The sequence below is a fragment of the Tenrec ecaudatus genome, chromosome 9 (genome assembly GCF_050624435.1).
Source record: "Tenrec ecaudatus isolate mTenEca1 chromosome 9, mTenEca1.hap1, whole genome shotgun sequence".
NCBI classification, from domain to species: Eukaryota; Metazoa; Chordata; class Mammalia; order Afrosoricida; family Tenrecidae; genus Tenrec; species Tenrec ecaudatus.
This window is the reverse complement of record NC_134538.1, coordinates 38,250,685-38,270,040: the sequence shown is the minus strand read 5'-3', so window position 1 is coordinate 38,270,040 and position 19,356 is coordinate 38,250,685. Positions and strand designations below refer to the sequence as shown.

At 41.5% G+C, this 19,356-nt stretch overlaps 1 non-coding gene across 1 annotated transcript; it reads right to left on the bottom strand.

Annotated features, from left to right (window-relative positions):
* Nucleotides 1-18,466: 18,466 nt before the first annotated feature.
* On the bottom strand, nt 18,467-18,657 carry LOC142457414 (U2 spliceosomal RNA). The gene has a single exon (XR_012786161.1). It is a non-coding gene; the product is annotated as a U2 spliceosomal RNA (small nuclear RNA).
* Between the last annotated feature and the right edge of the window lie 699 nt (nt 18,658-19,356).

The window sequence follows — 19,356 nt, the reverse complement described above, 5'->3', positions numbered from 1 at the left end:
CACATATATGGTGCCACCAGATCAAAAGGTGGATTCCAGGTCATCACAGCAGAGGAAGAGAGAAGTGGGGGTTGTAGATCAGTCTTTGCATGCTTTGACACTTTAGTTGACATAGGTCGCTGGATACTGCTGCTTATATAAAGGTTATCAGTTCAAACCCACCTAGCTGTACCACGAAAGGAAGGGGTCATCTGCTTTCATAAAGGGTACAGTATAGACAACCTCATGCAACAATTGTACTCTGTACCACAAGGGGCGAGCATGAGTCAGAACTGACTTGAAGGCAACAGGCTTTTTGTTTGTTTGGTTGGTTGGTTGGTTGGTTGATTGGTTGGTTGGTTCATTGGTTGGTTTGGTTTGGTTTGCTGGTGGGAGGTGGTTCTACCTACAGCGTATTAATCTGAACTAGTCACTTTAGTTTTTTTGTTGTTTGTTTTTTGAGAGATGTGGAAAAGCTCATTGGCTTTAATGGAGAGTTAACTCTGTCACAGACGGCCTCCTCAAAATCCCCCCCCCTTCAGAAACTAGCAGAGATTTTCAATGAAGGAGCCCTGCTGGCACCCGCTGCACATCTCCCTGCAAGGTCAGTCCTTTGGAGCCACTGGGGGGAAGAAAAATGAGACTTTCTATTCCTGTAAAGAACTCCAGCCTCAGAAACCCTCAGGGGGCAATTCTACCCTGTCCTCTCGGGTCGCTGTGAGTCAGACTTGAATTTATGGCTATGAGTTGAGTTTTAATTCCATTCACTTACTGCTATTGACAGGTTTCTAGATTAGGACTTGTCATCCCAAATGCCAACACTAAATGAAAATGAGCTGTCCAGGCCACACTAAAGGGGTTGGAAATAAAGCAGGCACACTAATTAGACACCTATGGCAAAATTCAGAACTGAGCATGCCCTGACCCAAGTCATCTAGGCCCAGGTAGAAGGCACACAGAATATGACATCACACACATGCGCCTAAATCAGCCAGTAAGATCGACCAATGCCCTCCAGTGGTGCTGGGAGATGATCCAAGCAGGCCTGGGCTCTTTGTCGCCCTCCCTTGTTCACGTGCTCTGCAAGTGGAGGGTGAGGCCCTTGGGGGTTCCTGCCGGGGCTCCTCAGCTGGTTCTGCACTCCTGCTCAGGTATTCCTCCCATGGAACCACCATATTCAGCTGCAAACTTTCCCCACCCCTGCCATGCAGCCTAGCGTGCTTGTGGGAGAGAGCGGGTACTTTTTGAGACTGTGATACCTGAAACTTTCCTTCATAAAATTCACTTGGATTTACAAAAGTGCTTCTGCCATGTGAATTCTTTCAGTGTTGCTAAGCAAGAACTGAGGGCAACCACCCCAGAAACCTAAAACTATCAAGTCGATTCTGACATATCAATCGAGGGGATCCTCAAACTATGGCCACGGGCCACATGGCCCTCCGAGGACATTTAGCCGGCGCGCCGGGTGTTTTGCCCCGTTTTGTTTTTTACTTCAAAATAAGGTATGTGCAGTGCACATAGGAATTTGTGCGTACTTTTATTTTTAAACTATAATCCGGCCCTCTAACAGGTCTGAGGGACAATGAAATGGCCTCCTGTTTAAAAAGTCTGAGGACCCCTGAAAGGACTGTTAGGCAGCTTAGCCTAGGGAATTGGGAAGTCCATTTACGCATGCCCAGGAGAGCCAGCAAAGGACAAAGCTGGATTTTCCCGCCAGTGGGCGCAGATGGGCGTTACACCTGGAGCAGCCCACCTGGGCCAGGTGACTGCAATTCAGCCAATGGGATCAACCTCAGGTCGTTCACCACGCCTCCCCCGGGAATCCTTGAAAAGGCAGGGACCGGAAGGGAGAGGGGCTGGTCTGGTCGTCTTCGTGGGAGGAGAGAGATCCTTGCGTGACCCGGAGCAGTCTCTGCCAGGCCGCATGGTCAAAGGAATCCTATGGGTGCCGCGTAAAACCTGAAGTTTCTTTTAATTCTCATTAAATTCAATTGGATCAAACCAGCCTGGCTTCGGCGTGAAATCTTTCTCGTGTGGAGCCAAGGACTGAGGTTGGAATCTAGCCAGGAGAGAGACACCTTACAGGACAACGTAGAACTGTGCCTGTAGGCTCCCAAGGTCATAAGTCTTTACAGGAGCTGAGAACCTCACCTTTCTCTGTGCGCCACCAGCGATTCCAACTGGCTGGGCTCATGGTCACACACATTCCACCAGGCTCCTTGAGCCTTAACTTGATAATTTAATGAAACGACACTTCTCCCAGTCACATCGTATCATTGTCTATAATCTTGCTATTCTAATATCAAATTTAAAATAAGGAATATATTTAAGCAATCAGATCATTAAATCTCTTTGAACGCTTACTTAAAAAACGAAAAAACTCTGTCCAATTATTTTCAGCACAGAAAAGATTCCAGTGTTTACAGCTTAGTATTTAATTGCTTTTTCTTGTTTTCTTTTGCATTGGTGAATCATTTTGAGCTTATAATAATTTCAAAAATAAATATTTTTCAGAGCCTCCAGCCATTCAATGTGCAATGATCATTTAAAAGATTTCTTGGTTAGAGGGTTCTCAAAAGAATAAAAAGCTTGTCCGCATGCCTGGTCATTTCTGTATTCAAAAGATGAAATTGCTCATTAAATGCTATGAGTCAATTTCTTCCTTCAGCCAAACTGCCCATTTTAGCAAAGATTCCATCACTGAATTAAGCAAATGGTTCTACATTTCAAAGTCAACAACGATACTCTTTTCCCTTTAACATGAGCATCTTAAATAGCTCCAAAAGTAGTCAAGCTCTTTATTTTGCCTTTTCCTGAGAAAGCTGTTTTGTTGTTTGTTTTATTTATTCATTTAGACTTTCATTTTAAGATTTGTGTATTTTAAGTTCTGCTAGTCAGGACATTTTAAATGGAGCCAGATATTTTTTTTGCACCTTGTCTTTTAAAATATAACGAGGCTGATCAGTACATTCCATAATGAAATATAAAGTCTTCCTGTTTCTGTTTGTTTGTAATTTCCCTAAGGATAACTGTTAATGTAGTAAAACCAACCCCCCCCCCCTAATGAACTACATTTGGTCTACCGAGGGTTGTGGCCAACCTTTTGATAGAAAAGCCCAGTGACCCCCTTCTGCATCTCCTTTCCCAACCAAACCCCGGTGGCTGGAAGCTGGAAGGAAGAAAGAGGCTGGGCTGCTAGGGCAGGGTGAAGAAGGTATGACCTTGCAGATTATTTCAAATTCTACCCTGAAGGCAGAAAGTTTTCCAAACGCGATAGCTAGAGATTCACTTCCTTAGAAAAAGATTAAAATGTATTTGTCCCTTAGAAAAGCCAAAGGAAAAAGTTGTTATTAATTTAGGCAATTAAAGAACTTTGAAAGCTGTGTCTAGTACAAAAAAAAAATCTGTCCCTAGAGCCCATCGGCCTAGGAAAACGGAATTTTTATATCACGTAAAATAAAGAAAGGTTATTTCTTAGACTTGCTCAACAGAAGACTGTCATTTAAAAACGGTTATTGTAATGAGAAGCTGGGTTTTCTTGAGTCAGTTTGAAATGAAATTAGAGGTGCATGTTCTGCCCATGGCGGCATATCCGGAGGAGTCTGTGTTCCCGTGACTCTTGCTCTGTCTCGTGCCTTCTGGGAAACTCACAGCTTGGTGCCCACATCTAGTCTCTTGGACTTTCTTGCCAGCTTTGGAAAGGTGTTGAGTCTGTTGGATCTGCTGCACAGAGACAGCATGCATGTGGACCCTTCCCAGATTCCTCATAGAGCAGCCCCCCAGTGTAAAGCTGTGGGTGAGGTTTGATGACCTTTGCGCCTTCTATAAACCCTATATTCTTTGACAGACCCAAGCGCTCCCCCAAGGCATTACCGGAGAAGCAGCTACCCCATAGTTTCCAGATGGTGGGTATCAGCCTGTGTGCTCATTGGGATCGCCAGAGAGCTTTCCAAGAGATATCTTTGTCCCATCTCCATGGAGTCTGATTTTATTGGCCTGGAATGCAGCCCAGGTGCTTGGATTTTTTTCTCTCTCTCTTAAGTTTTTATTGTGAATTGGGTGAAGGTTTACCAAGATCATCAGTTTTCTATTCAACAGTTCATACACATTGTGTTTTATGCCACTTAATGCAATCTCCACAATATAATATCACTTGTTCCACTTCCTACTTGTGCCTTCCATTTCCATTCCTCCTCCCTTCCTACCCTTCTGAACTTGGGCCTTGGATTAATCCTGCCCTTTTGAGATCAAATGGTTTGCTGTTTTAAGGTTTGTGTACCTCACTTGTGTTATTGCTCCCATTGTAGACCGATCTATTCTTTGGCTGAATATTGAACCACAGGTATGGGTTCATTTTCAGACTTAGTGAATAAGGACCATCGTTTCAGAGGTTCTGTTAGTCCCTATCCAGCCAATAAACCTGGTCTCTTTTGTGACTGTGAATTTTGCTTCACTATCTAGGACCTTTTGATGTGATCTCTTTCAAAGAAGTTGGAATTGATAGTTGGAGATCATGTAGTTATTCTGTGCTCAGAGTCATGAAGTCTACTGTTCATGTGGCCCATTCACCGCTCTTCTTTCCTCCAGGGTGAGAGTGACAATACTTGCCCACTAATGGCCACTTGTGAGCTTCTAAGATCCAGCTGCTACTCACCAGCGTGGATGTCGAACATTGTCTTTACCGTCTAGATTATGACAATTGACCTTGGTGTCCCTTACAACTATAATCCCCAGCCCCCAAGCCCAGTAAAGCACTCCCTCCAGTTGTTTGGTTATGCTTAAGGAGTTTTTATGTCTTTATCCTCTGTGTGCTCCGGAATATTCAATTCCCTGCATGATCAGAATGCTCAGTCAGGGCTCAGAATCTTGGTGGTAAGGCTCCTGGTGAGATCCTGGTACATCAGACACAAAGTAGAGGGTGTGAGGCTAGAGGATGAGCAGAAGGGATCATACTGGGTCTAACAAGGAAAGAAAAGGAAATGAAGGGTATAAGTAATTAAAACCAAGAGCATAAATAGATACAAATACACAGATGTCCCTTGCAACATCATTCCCAATCTCGCAAATGTGTAAACAGTCTAAATACCCATCAGTAGATGAATGGATAAGTAAAACATGTTGCCTACGGTATATACAATGGACTGCTACTCAGCCATAAAGAGAAATGAAGTCCTGACACAGGCTACAAGAGGAATGAATCTCATAAACATTATGCTGAGTGAAATAAATCAGCTTAAAAAGGGACAGATTTTGTTTAATTCCACTTACATGAAATATCTAGACTAGGAAAATGAATAGAGACAAACATCTATCAATTGCTTCCAGGGATAGGTAGGAAGGTAAATATGGTTGTTACATAATTTCATGTCAATTGGATAAATAAGTGGGGTGGAGTCTTCCTTACACCTATATGAGTGTCCTTGGATTTATTTCTCTAGTCAACCCAGCCTAACCCAGTAGGGCCTGGAGGGGAAGTGCCAGCCCTGAGACGATACTGAGCTTCCATAAGGGTGATGGCATAATTTTGGAATGGGTAAGGATGATATTTGAACAACTTGCAGAATGCCACTTAATTATAATCTTGTAGAGTGTGGAAGTGTCAAGTGTTTTGATTCATGTATATTTACTACAATTTTTAAAGAGTGTATGCAAAAGAGCAATATGGCAAGTCTGCGTTACCATTTGCTGCTGCTCAGCTAAAAGCGATTCGGGCCTAGGTAGTCCAATGGGAACCGCAGAGGCTCAGGAGGAAAGCTGGTACCATCTGGAAACTAAGGCTTGTCTGACCAAATGCAGAGTCTCCCTTCAAGTAACTGACAGGTCAGAGGCAGCTCATCTCTGCTGCAGAAGCAACGATTTGTCTTAATTCCTAGACCACTGCCACAACCATGCCTTGTTGCCCTCGGTGCCCTCCTTCCCCACCACAATAAGTCACTAGAATGTTGTGCTTCATTGAAAAACAAACAAACACCTTCTGTCTCCATCCTGGCACTGTTTCCACTTATTTAACATCATAACATATGTCACCTGTTTCCGTAAACAATCTAACATGGACATGGCATGATGGGACTGATGATTTAGGCAAATGAGAAAGAGCCTGCCCTGCGAACACACACGACGGCATTTGATTTGCTGTCAGTAGATGCTATCGTGTTTCTGCTCCTCTTTCCTGGAAAATAAATACAGAAAAGAAAGAGGACATGGAAAGGGCTGCAAGATGTTTAGCTCTGGTCCTTCTAGAAAGTCTAGAAAAAGTATGTGAACCCTGCCTGCCTTTAGATGCCCCACTCATCTGGCAAACAAGGATTGCGCATTGACATCTGGATCTGGGGGGAGGATATGACAATTGCCCCCACCAGCAAAGAGCTTCTAGATTTACGGGAGAGCACAGGCCAGGGAGCAGCTCATAAAAAGAACAAGATTAATCACATAGGAGGGTGTGCTCCAGCACCACTTCGTCCAGCTGCAGACACATGAAGGAAAAGCTTCCTTTGCTTTGAGTCAAGTTTATGATTCCCACTGCATCCTTACCAACACCTTCACAAAGATCTAGGTTCTTGGGTTGTTTCAGTCCAGGGCTGACATCTCCTTGGTAAAGCCACACTTTATGGACAGGGCATGGTCCAAGAATTCCACTTATATGTTCTGAAAGGGGCCACGCTAAAACCCCTGGCTCAGACTTTCAGGACTGGGCACAACACAGCAAGCCCACCATGGGGACAGCGGGATTTGGTAACACTCTCATCTCCATCACAACCTGGAACTGGCAAACCTATTTTCTTCCACTCACCATCTTTCAATCAATAGTTACTCAGCTATTAATTGCTCCCAGCCTCAACATCAGAAAAGTGTTCAGACATTACCAAATTGTCCATCTAATGGTAGAGGTCTGTACAGAGATATGAGAGCAAGAGGCTCAAAGATGATCAGTAGGTAATGAGAGAAGGATTTGCCTTTGAAAGAAAGCCCCTGAGCTTTAGTCACATTGGCAGACTTTCCCTGGAGCAAGCAAATAAAGCTGCTCCTGGCTCAGCTCCATTCCTGATCTGATCTTGCCATGAGACTATCCAACCCCAACCCCACGTACTGGAAACCACAAGTGGAAGGAGGTGGGTCTTGGGGATACCATTGAAAAGAATGGGAATTACAGAACACTTCATTGTACTGATATGGAGCTTACACATAGACCAAGAGATAGGACAAGGTGAGACTGTGAACGGGACAAGGTGATACTGCATGGTTTAAAATCAGAAAAGGTGTGCATCAGGGCTGTATCCTTTCACTGTTCTTATTCCATCCGTATGCTGAGTAATTAATACAAGAAGCTGGTCTATGTGAAAAAGAACATGGCATCAGGATTAGAGGAAGGCGTATTTAATAACTTGTGATATTCAGATGACACCACCTCGCTTGCTAAAAGCAAGGATGACTTGAATTCATTTCTGATGACAACCAAAGATTGCAGCCTTCAGTGTAAAGAACACCAATATGCTCGCAACTCCATTTCAAGAATAGCACAATCCACAGAAAATAGGGAACATCATGACAGATGGAGAAAGATTACAGTTGTCAAGGCGTCCATTTGTCTCACATCCACAATGATGTTCATGCACATGTTATACAAAATATTGCATTGGGTAACTCTGTTGCGTATGACCTCGTCAAAGTGTCGAGGGCCAAGAACAGCACCTTGAAGACTAAAGTGGACCTGACCCAAGCCATGGCATTTCAATCACCTCGTGTACATGTGAAAGTTGGTTAATGAGTCAGGGAGATTGAGGAAGAATTTATGTAGTTGAACTCCGGCGTTGATAAAGAATCTTGAAAAGTACTGTGGACTGCCAGCAAAACAAATAAATCTCTCTTGGAAGACATGCATTTAGCATGCTGCTTAGAGACCAAGAATGGAAACACTTCATCGCACCTACTTTGGGCATGTTATCAGGTGAGCGCACTCCTTGGACAAGGACATCGAGCTTGTTAAAGTGGAGGGGCTTGAAAAAGAGGAAGACTCTTACGGAGATGGATGAACAAAGTGGCTGCTTCAATGGGCTAAACCCAACCCAATTCTGAGGACGGCACCGTACTAGGCAGTGTTTGGCTCTGTTGCGCATAGGTTCACTAGGCGTCAGAACTTAATAACATGCACTTGTTGGACTAGCAGGGATCAGCAAATGCAGCCCAAAGACGTATGCAGCACTTTGAGCATGTACAGGTGGCTCTGAAGTAAAATGAAAATTTCTAAAGGATGTTATTCAGATAACGAGGATTTCATTTGTCTAGAAAAAAATATATTTATGGCTCCAGAATTCTTTTTAAATGCTTGTTAGGGACAGGATTAGCTCTTCCATCTCAAAGGCTTGCCAACCCCTGGTCTTGCCTAATGCTTCTCCCCTGCTCCAGGTCCTTAGTCATTCATTCCCACCGAAATATTCACTACTTGGTTCTTGTAGACCCCAAATTCCTCTACAGTCCCGAGACCCATACTCAGTAAATGTTTAAGGGTGCTTTTCCATTCTCTCGGGGGGAAGAAAAGATTGAACATAAAAATTGTCACTGTTCATGTTATTCTCAAATAAGTTCTCCATTTCTCAGAAACATGCAACGTTATGATGCAAAGTCTCTCACCATAAACGGTACAGGTCTCGGCTGTGTGTTCCACTAAAAGAGGAGAAAGCTGGAAAACAATTGGGCTCAGACTCGGGCAGATGGACAAAATCAGGGACAGTGAACACTGATCACAAGAAGACAGACTGTAGCCTAAAAACTTTGGAACAGAGTGCTCAGGCACAGAATGAATCGACATGGAAGGTGGTGATCTCCTTGGCCCAGGGGACATGCAAACAGCTAATAGATCATAAATGGGTGAAAAAACTATAAAAGGAATTGAAAGAAGACGAAGAACTTTGCTCCAGTGTCAATTACGTGTCAGGCACTCCGTTTGAACTTTGTATCTGTTACTTCATTTAATACCCACCATAGTGCTGAGGAAGATCTTGTCATTTGCACTGTGCCCACGAAGCAACTATAGCTGGAAGAAGGGGGACAACATTAAAATGCTATAACTGGTGAGTGGGCCTGATGCAAAAGCTCATCCTTTTTCTATTGGAACATGCTGCCTCCTTAGCAGGGACCAGGGACAATGTACAAGATTCATTTGTTCATATATACAAATATCTGGGAGTTTCCACAGACTGGAGTGGACCTGGGGACACAGGGAAGAGTGCCCGTGACACCAGGATCCTGGAAGGCAGTTCCAGCAGCTGCTGAGCTCACCACAAGAAGGACTTGCCAGGCCAACACTCCTTCTCCTTCTGTGTATGTTTAGATCATGATTAGAGCTGTATGAGCCCCCAGCAAAATGAGATTTTTTTTTAAAAACCCAAACCATTTTATTAGGAACTAATCTAGATATCATACCATTCTATAGTTCAATAATATCAAGCAGTACTGTACAATTACTACCACAATCTATTTTAAAACATTTTCTCCCTTCTTGAACTCCTTGATATCAGTTCCCCTTTATCCCTACCCACCACCTCCCCTACTGCACCTCCCAGGGACCCTGATTCTAGTTGTCTCTGTAGGTTCATCAATCCTGGGTTTCATATACTGAAAAACATAGAAAAACAAAAAACGAGTCAAAGTTACCCACAATGTCAAAAGACAACAGAGATAAACCCCAATATGAAAAAATAGAGAGAAAATATTAAATATCAGATCAAGTCCAAAGTGTATCAGAGGGAAAATCAAGAGGAAAGGTTCTAACCATTAAAGTCAGATTTATCATTTTAATCTACTATATATAGTCTTTTTGTCTCCTAGTCTCTCTGTCTGATAACCAAGTGATTCCCAGGCCTCAGTTATGGTTCGAGAAATTACTGGATGAGGTTTATTTCCTGTGTAGATCCTGAAAATGTATTTTGGGATTCCACTGTCGTCCATAACCTCCGCACATCAGAATCTCACAATTTAAGCTCTGATACTATTCCCTCCTTCAGATTTGGATTTATAATCCTTGAATCATGGATGTTGCTGTGCTTCTTCCATGTGCCCTTAGTTGACATCTCACTTAAATGGCTGCTTGTTTACAAACAAGCCTTTAAGATCTCGTGCATTATTTTATCTGATAGCTGCCATCATCTAATTTTTTCACCACACTTGGCTATAGCACTCATCAGGAGGGTTTCCATCATGAGGGTGAGTATCAAGTACTAATGCTCCTTTTGACCAGCCTACTGACAAAAGCATACAAAAAATATGCCCCCTCCCCAATAAAAAAACAAACCCACTGCCATCAAGTCAATTATGACTCACAGCACTCCTGGGTGGCTGGTAGAACTTCTCCAGAACGTTTCTGAAACCATAAATCTATATAGGAGCAAATAACTTCATCATCCTCTCCTGGAGCATTGATCTTGTGATTACAGCCACATATTTAACCCACTGTACAGCCAAGGTTCCTTGTGTCTAAACAGGGTTACCCAAGGGTGAATGTCCCATTCTTTTTCCAATTCATTCACCTAGAAGCAGTATTTCCCAAAGCAAGTCCCCAGAACACAGAGCCATAGTCTGCTGCTTAGACTAAGATGATGGGTCCAGGTGGTGAGCTTGCCTGCAGGTTGCTCTTGCCACTGGAAGGTATCAGTAAATGCTGGTCCCTAGCAGAACTTCTTAAACATTTTCCATTCTCCACCCCTTCTTGCCTGAGCAAATTATATTCAATCTCAGGTATATAGGTATGTAAAACAGGTAGACAAATCAAATGCTTGTAGTAGTTGTTGTGTGCCATGAAATTGGTTCCAACCCATAGTGACCCCAAGCACAACAGAGGGAAACATTGCCCAGTCCTGCATCATCCTCACAAGTGTCCCTGTGCTTGAGCCCATTGTTGCAACTATTCTGTCAATCCATCTCCTTGAGGGACTTCTTCACTGACCTGCTGCTTGATCAAACATGATGGCCTCCTCCAGGATCTGGTTTCTCCTGACAACATGGCCAAAGTATGTAGAAGGAAGTCTCCCAATCTTGCCTCTCAGGAGCACTCTGACCTTACTTCTTCCAACACAGGTCTGTTTGTCAATTTAGTAGTCCATAGTACTTTCCATAGTCTTCTTCAGCATCCAAATTCAGATGCATTGGTTCTCCTGTTTTCTTTCCAACTTTCATATGTATATGAGGCGATTGAAAATACCATGGCTTGGGTCACCTACACCTTAGTCTTCACAGTAACATCCTTGCTTTTCAGTACTCTAAATAAGTCTTGTGCGGTAGATTTACCTAATGCAAGTCTTCTTTTGATCTTTTTTTTTTTTGATTGCTGCTTCCATGAACATTGATTGTGGATCCAAGCAAGACAAACTCCTTGACAACTTCAACCTTTTCTCCATTTAGCATGATGTTACCTATTGATCCATTTGTAAGGATTTTGGTTGTTTTTACATTGAGCTATAATCCATAATGAAGACTGTCATCCTTGGTCTACATCAGCAAGTACTTCAAGGAATCCTCCCTTTTCTTGCACAGTGTTTGGAGCAAAATATTGAATGATGAGGAAGCATCCAAAGAAGCTGGAAAGAATACACAGATTCACTGTTCCAAAAAGAACTCGTCAACACTCAGTGAAATGCCTTGGCATAGTCAACGAAACCCAAGTAGACATCTTTTGGGTATTATCTGCTTTGAGCCAAGGTATGATATCAGCAGTGATATCCCTTGTTCCATGTCCTTTTATGAATCCAGACTGAATCTCTGGTAGTTCCCTGTTAATGTACTACTGTAACTATTGTTGATTGATCTTCAGCAACATTTTACTGCCATGTGGTATCAGTGATATTGTTTTATAATTTGAGCATTCTACTGGGTCTCCTTTCTTTGAAATGGGCACAGATATGGATCTCTTCCATTCAGTTAGCCAAGTATCTTCCAAATTTTCTGGCATAGATGAATCCTCATTCAAGTTTTTAATCAACTTAATGAAATATTTGGATTGGTATTCCATCAATTCCTGGAGCCTGTTTTTGGCTAATACTTTCAGTGCAGCTTGAACTTCTTCCTTTAGCACCATGGGGTCTTACTGGTATGCTACCTCCTGAAAATGATAGAAGGTTGACTAGTTCTTTGGGGTACAATGTCTCTGGTGCATTTTTCCATCCTCTTTTAACACCCACATTCATTCCACATCATTCAATATTTTATCCATAGAATCTTTCAACATTGCAATTTGAGGCTTAAATTTTTTTCTTGAGGTCTTTCAGTTTAAGATATGCTAAGACTGTTCTTCCCTTTTGGTTTTCTAATCCTAGGTCTTGTACATTTTAATATACTATTTATCTTTGTCTTCCCAAGTTACCCTTTGAAATTTTTTGTTCAGTTCCTTGGCTTCATTCTTTCTTCCATTTGCCTCAGCTATTCTATGATTAAAAACAAGTTTCAGAGTCTTCTGACATCCACTCTGATCTTTGCTTTAATGCTTGCCTTTTTAATGACCCTTTGCTTTCTTCATGAATGACCATCTTGATGTCCTCCCACAGTTCATCAGGTCTTATGTCATTATTGTTCAATGCAGTAAATCTGTTCTTGAGATGTTCTCAAAATTCAGGCGGGATAGACTAAATGTTGTATGTTGGATCCATGGTTTTGTTTTAATTTTCTTCAGCTTTATCCTGAACCTACATATGAGCAATTGATGGTATGTTCCAAACTCAGCCCCTAGCCTGATTTTAGCTGCTGATATTGAACTTCTCCATCATCTCTTCTCACAGATGTAGTTAATTTGATTTCTATGTACTCCATCTGTAGAAGTACATGTGTGTAGTCGCCTTTTGCATTGTTGAATACAGGTATTTGCTATGAGCAAGTTGTTGGTTTTGCAAAATTCTATTATGTGATTTCCAGTTATGTTTCTATCCCCAAGTCCATCTTTTCCAACTAATGTAATGTTCCTTCTGTTTTGTTTCTATATTTTGCATTCCAATCACCAATAATTACTAATGCATCTTGATTGTATGTTTGATCAGTTTCTGACGGAAATCATTGGTAGAATTCTTCAGTTTCTTCATCACTTACTTTTGTGGTTGGTGCATAAATTTGAATAATAGTTGTATTGATTGGATTTTCTTGAATGTGGATAGATAAAATTCTATCACAGATACTTCATGATGGATTTTGCATGTCCTTTTTTTTAAACATTTTATTAGGGGCTCATACAACTCTTATCACAATCCACACATATACATACATCAATTGTATAAAGCACATCCGTACATTCTTTGCCCTAAACACTCTCAAAGCATTTGCTCTCCACTTAAGCCCTCTGCATCAGGTCCTCTTTTTCCCCCCTCCCTCCCCATTCCCCTCTCCCTCATGAGCCCTTGATAATCTACAGATTGTTATTTTGTCATATCTTGCCCTATCCGGAGTCTCCCTTCCCCCACTTCTCTGCCGTCCATCTCCCAGGGAGGAGGTCACATGTGGATCCTTGTAATCAGTTCCCCCTTTCCAACCCACTCACCCTCCACTCTCCCAGCCTCGCCCCGCACACCCCTGCTCCTGAAGGTATCGTCCACCCTGGATTCTCTGTACCTCCAGCTCCCATATTGCATGTCCTTTTTGACAATGAATGTCACACCATTCCTCTTGATTGGATTATTCCAGACATAGTAAACCACACACTTTTCTGATTTAAAATGATGAATACCCACCCATCCACATCAGCTAACTACTGCCTAGCATATCGACCATTATGCCTTCCATTCAATTTTTGACCACCTCCAATTTCCCTACACTTCACACATTTCAAGTTCTGATCATTAGCAAATGTTTACACCTGTTTCTCCTTGCCCTGAGTCGTGCCTTTTCAGAAATGAAGATCCTGAAAACTCCACTCACACAGCCTTTACTCAACCGAGGTCGCCCTGGAAAATGACTCTGAGAAAGCAGCTCTTCCTCAGTGACCTTTCTAATGCCTCTGACCTGCGGGACACATTCCCCAACAATCTCCCATAATGCTCTGCTTCCATTCACTACGCCTTCACTCTCTGACAATGTTTCTAAGCTGTGTACTAGATTTTCAGTGGCTCCTTCCTCTGACATGGGGAAATGAGTCCTTCTTTGTTGTTTGTTCTTGGTCTGGAAGTTCTGCTGAAACCTGTTCACTTTGGGTGACCCTGCAGGTCTTTGAAATATCAGTCACATAGCTTTCAGCATCACAGCAATACACTTAATTAATAATAAGTCCGAAATAAATGTATTCTAAAACATTCTTTGGTATACATATTATTTTACTATTTATTAAAGACTAAATTTTTCATAGTAATGAGATGTATGTGCTTGTTTATTTTTACATATAGAATTTAATCTTGGTGGATTATTTGATATTGCAGGGCACAGAGCATCTCTAACACTTTTCAGTTTAGCAATATTTTTATTTTATTATCATCAATGCTGAGAACAACATATAAATATGTAGTACAAAATTGCAGAAGTATGTTTAGGGCTATTTCAAAAATTGTTAGAAATTCTGTTATAGTCACAAGCCAGAATTTATTTAACAATTCTTTTAGGGAACTCCAGTTTTAAACCCGTGTCTCTTAATAATTTGGCAAATTCTTCATGAACTTTTAATGACCGATGATTGGCATTGTTTTATTATTTCAACTGAGTATGGTTAATGAACCCAATTTATTTTTTTAGAATCAAAATTTGAAGTCAAGTATTCTGAAACTGTATCTCCAGGGACTTCTAATGATCAATTTAACTCTTACAATTAAATATTTGGGAAGGTTATTTTCAATTTTAAAATAATCTGTAGCTGTAAACATTTCTGAAGGACTATTTCCCACCTTATTCTTCTAAATGCTAACTCTTTTAGTCAAATTTTCAATTTTTATCCTTTAACATAAACATGCTATACTTTTTTCTTCAAAGAAACATGTCATTGAGTTTTTCAAAAATAATTAACAGATAATATAGTTTGGAAAGTCATAATTCATTATAAAAATTAACAAATTCTTATTTATGCTCCATCAAAAATATAATTAGCTTCTCTAATCTGTTTAACCTTTGCCCTCTTGAGAGCCACCTTACTTCTACATGCAGTAAGAAGACTCGTAATTGGAGTCCATGGCTTTGCATAAGTTTAAAAACAAACAACTGTTAAGGATACTTAATGAAGTTAATAATCTTGATAGTAGCTTGAAGTACAACATCTAAGTCTGGTGATTAATTTTTATTTCAAATGCCTCCTGTTGGATTATGTGGTGAGTAAAAGTATGTTCATTGCCATGACCTTTAACTGTTGCTACAAGTCCAACATTCTCACGCATCGTGCTTCAGCACTGTACAGACTCCCATGCAAGTTTTCCAATGTAAACCCTTTATTTGTGGAAAATTCCTCGACTTTAAGATATATTTATATATATTCTTTTCTTGTGTGCCCTTTCAAAGGGCAGCCAGACAGTAATTCTTCGTGTATGCTTTCTTCAGAGACATATCTTACATAAAGTAATAGCTGTGCTATATTAGTTGTTTCATCTCACTGAATTGCAAATTTTGGCTTCCCTTAAACCTGATAAGAAGCTGACACAATTGGTCATCACTAATTTCAGAAATCCTTTTGGAAATAGTATCATTCAATAAAGGAATTTCATTAATTTCTTCCCATACATTTTCCCATGAACTATTTCTGACATTTTAATTGCAGCAGGTAACACAATATTTTCTTCTATCATATAGGTTTTTTAAAATAGAAATTAAATAAGAAGTTCCATTATGAAAGTAAATAGTTTCCATTAACATTAACAAAATTTTGACACATTATTTTTCTTTAATTTTTAAGGCATTTTAAATATTCCTTTGGTTTATTGTAGTGTGCTGCATAATTGCTATTAAAAGGTAATTTTCATTTTGCTGGTTTCATGCTCTCCACAGCTAAAATTTCACTACAAATTAAACAAAGAGGCTTCTCCACACCATCACTATCATTAGAAGTAAATTCATATTGCAAAAAGGCTGCTACCTGTTTCCTTTCTCTTCTTAATTTGGGTGCACTCGACCCACTAGTGAAGACTTAGCTGCCGTATCATCAGTATTTTTCCATCTTCTGTCTAAATTTAGCCACTTACCCATAATAAAAATATTTTATCTTAAGATATAGCTAAATATTGCTAATGCTTTCTACCAACAGAAATGCACTTGCTTACTCCAAAATGTGCATAGTCCCCTTCCCCTGTCTTGACTTGACTTTCCCCTCAGCATCACTTATCTTTCTGGTAGGAGTGTCTGTTCATTTCGGGTGACCTTAGCATAATTTTGTTTGTCAGCAATTAAAGGTCATCTCCCACTCGCCCAATCTTGCACATCTGACCCCAGCTGAAGTGAGGCCTCCTCTGTCAAAGTGATTTTTGAGAAATGCATACAAAGAGGATGCTGCATTCCAACACGATGCAATCCAGGGATACACTCTACTCATATGATATGTATATGCTGAGGAGTGACAGTAGAAAAATATTAAAAGTCTGTCTGTCTGTTATTAAACTATTATGTCTCTGCAAGAAACCTTGCAATACACAACACAAAACTGTCTCGACTCTGAGTCGAGGTGCCTGTAGCAGCGCTTGGTGGCATTGCCTGGCGCGAGGGCACAACACGTGCAAAGTGAACGTGCTGTGTGCTCAGAACCAGGGCTGCAGTGTAGCCCGCAATACAACATGGATTAGCACTGCCTAAAACAGCTCAGACCCATTACGTGTTTGATTTTGGATTAAGTTTGGGTCATGGTGCATTCAGAAACTTTATATTGTTGCCAAATTTTCGTGACCCACGGGTTGAGATGTTTTCGACTACCTTGAGCCAGCCCCTGTGAAGGCTCAAGCTCATTTCCAACCCGGATCCTGAGAGGGTTCACTGCTCTCTTTATAACAATTGCTTCCCAGGACAGATGATCCCTTCAGGACCGGGGCTGAGAGTGGCGATACTGGGAGGCAGGTGTGGAAAGGGGGAGCCGATAACAAGGATCTACATATAACCTCCTCCCTGGGGGACAGACACCAGAAAAGTGGGTGAAGGGAGACATTGGACAGTGTAAGACATGACAAAATAATAATAATTTATAAATTATCAAGGGTTTATGAGAGAGGGGGGAGCGGTGAGGGAAGGGGGGAAATGAGGAACTGATACCAAGGGTTTAAGTAGAGAGCAAATATTTTGAGAATGATGAGGGCAACAAATGTACAAATGTGCTTGACACAATTGAGGTATGTGTGGACTGTGATAAGAGTTGTATGAGCCCCCAATAAAATGATTTTTAATTGCTTTCAAATTTATTTGACTGTGGCATTTTATATTCAGCCCTACGCAAATCACGCCACTAAAGCCAATGTATAATGAAACAATACTTATCATTATTGTGTGGGGCAAGTGCAAATAGTTTCTGTCCTGTTTTCTTTTTACCATGGCTCAAGACCTTCTAAATCAATTCATGACACCATGGTTTGAAAAAACTGATCTAGAAACCATCTTGATTTCTAGGTAAGCTGACCCCACTCTAAATCAGAGGGTCAAAGAAAAGGTCACAGAACTAAGAATCGAGAGACTGAGACTCCAGCCCCAGCATCCCTGCTTCCTGGCAGCAAGACCTCAATCCAGGGGCTTCTCCTCCCTGAAACCCTGATCACTTCCATCCATGCTGGTACAACCTGGAATCAGACAGGAAGTAGATAAGGTTCTCAAGGAGAATTGAAGGGACATAAGCATTAGTCGCTGGGTCAAACCCACCTGCCACTCCTCAGGAGAAAGTTGAGGTTATCTGTTCCTGTGAGGACCCGATATAAGCCAACATAAGTAAGAACAGATGGTAGGATGGCGGTCAGAGAGTCCAGAGATGAGAAGAGGAAGCATATGCTGGAACCTGGAGGGAGAGCTGTAGGAGGACCCCCCACAGAGCACAGCCAGTACCCTTTAAGATGTATCCATTGCTGGATGGATCAGATATCACATCTGATGAAGCAGAGGCAGTGTTGAGAGGGGGAGACCCCCTGTGAGGGGAATTAGCGAAAGAACTACAGCAATGACCTGGACATGATAACAGACTGAGCAGCATTTCTTTCTTGTACCCAAGGTCACCAGAGCCGGGCAACCTGAAGGCAGCCGACAACAACCCAGTTTCCATGGTGGTTGTCTCTGGGGGTCTTTGAATGGAAGGTACTGCAATAAATAAGGGATGAATTCCATAGCAGGGCTCCATCCATGGGGCGGACCCTCTAGGACTGGACAGAGGCAGTGGCCATCCACTTCTGGCAGTCAGGGGATCTTAGCAGAACCATGAAAGTTCAAGGTCCTGGGCCTGTTTCTATAGAGGAAAGCACTGGGATTTTCCAGAGGAACATAAAGAAAGGGTTGCTAACTTTTGGAATTCAGACTCTTGGAAGGATTTTATTTTAAGCAGGGAAAATGACACAGCAAAAGCTTTCTTTTTTAAAATCCCCCGAAGGGGTGTACCGTTCCTGAAAGTACTGCAATGCCAGGTCGATGCGTGGAGTGGACGGAGCAAGCTCCTATTCCAACTCCCTGCTCCAAAAATCCATTTAATCTATTGTCCTCAGATAGAGGACGTATCAGATATTAAACAGATAAGAACAGATACTACACTTGATCTTAGCCAAAAGGCTGAGAAGCGATTTAAAAAGGCTTTTTTAAAAAGAAAGAATTCCATCTGGCAGCTCTGTGGAGGATAGAAGGGAGAGAGATGCTGGAGTCTGTGAGAAGGGATTAAATTGGAATGCCCTGACCACTTCAGTTCCCTGCTGGACTGTAGGTAGCAGGGCTTGGGGGATAGAGAAGTGTTTTCACCTTCAATTTCTGCAAATTTAACGAGCTCCCTTTCAGCAATAGTGAAAGAATCTAAACATCACCAGTTTCCAGATTGGTTTGTGGGGCTCAGAATGGAACTACGAATCTCCTTGCCCTTGGCCAAAAGCACACAAAGGAAAGTGTTTGAGAACAGATGAGATGGCTGCTTTAAAAAACATCACACACAGGTATCTGCAGAGGAAATTCATCCAATGTTTGTGGATTAAATTCCCCATCAGTCATCGAAGATTTAATTTTAATTAATGGAACAGACTGGTATAATACCTTTGGTTTCACTAGGGGAAAGTATCTGAGTCTAGATTTGTTCAAGATGTGAGTATTTGCTTGGTGCAAAAGACCTAAGGAAGATGAGAAGCTCAAAGCTAGCTAAGTGTGAGTGTTGACCGACTCCCAGATTGCAATGTTTTATTGAACAATATTTAGTTCATTTGCCATTTGGGTGGAAAGCTTTTCATTCCAGCAGTACTCCCAATCAGCCCTCAGAAGGTACTCTGAACACCTTAATTA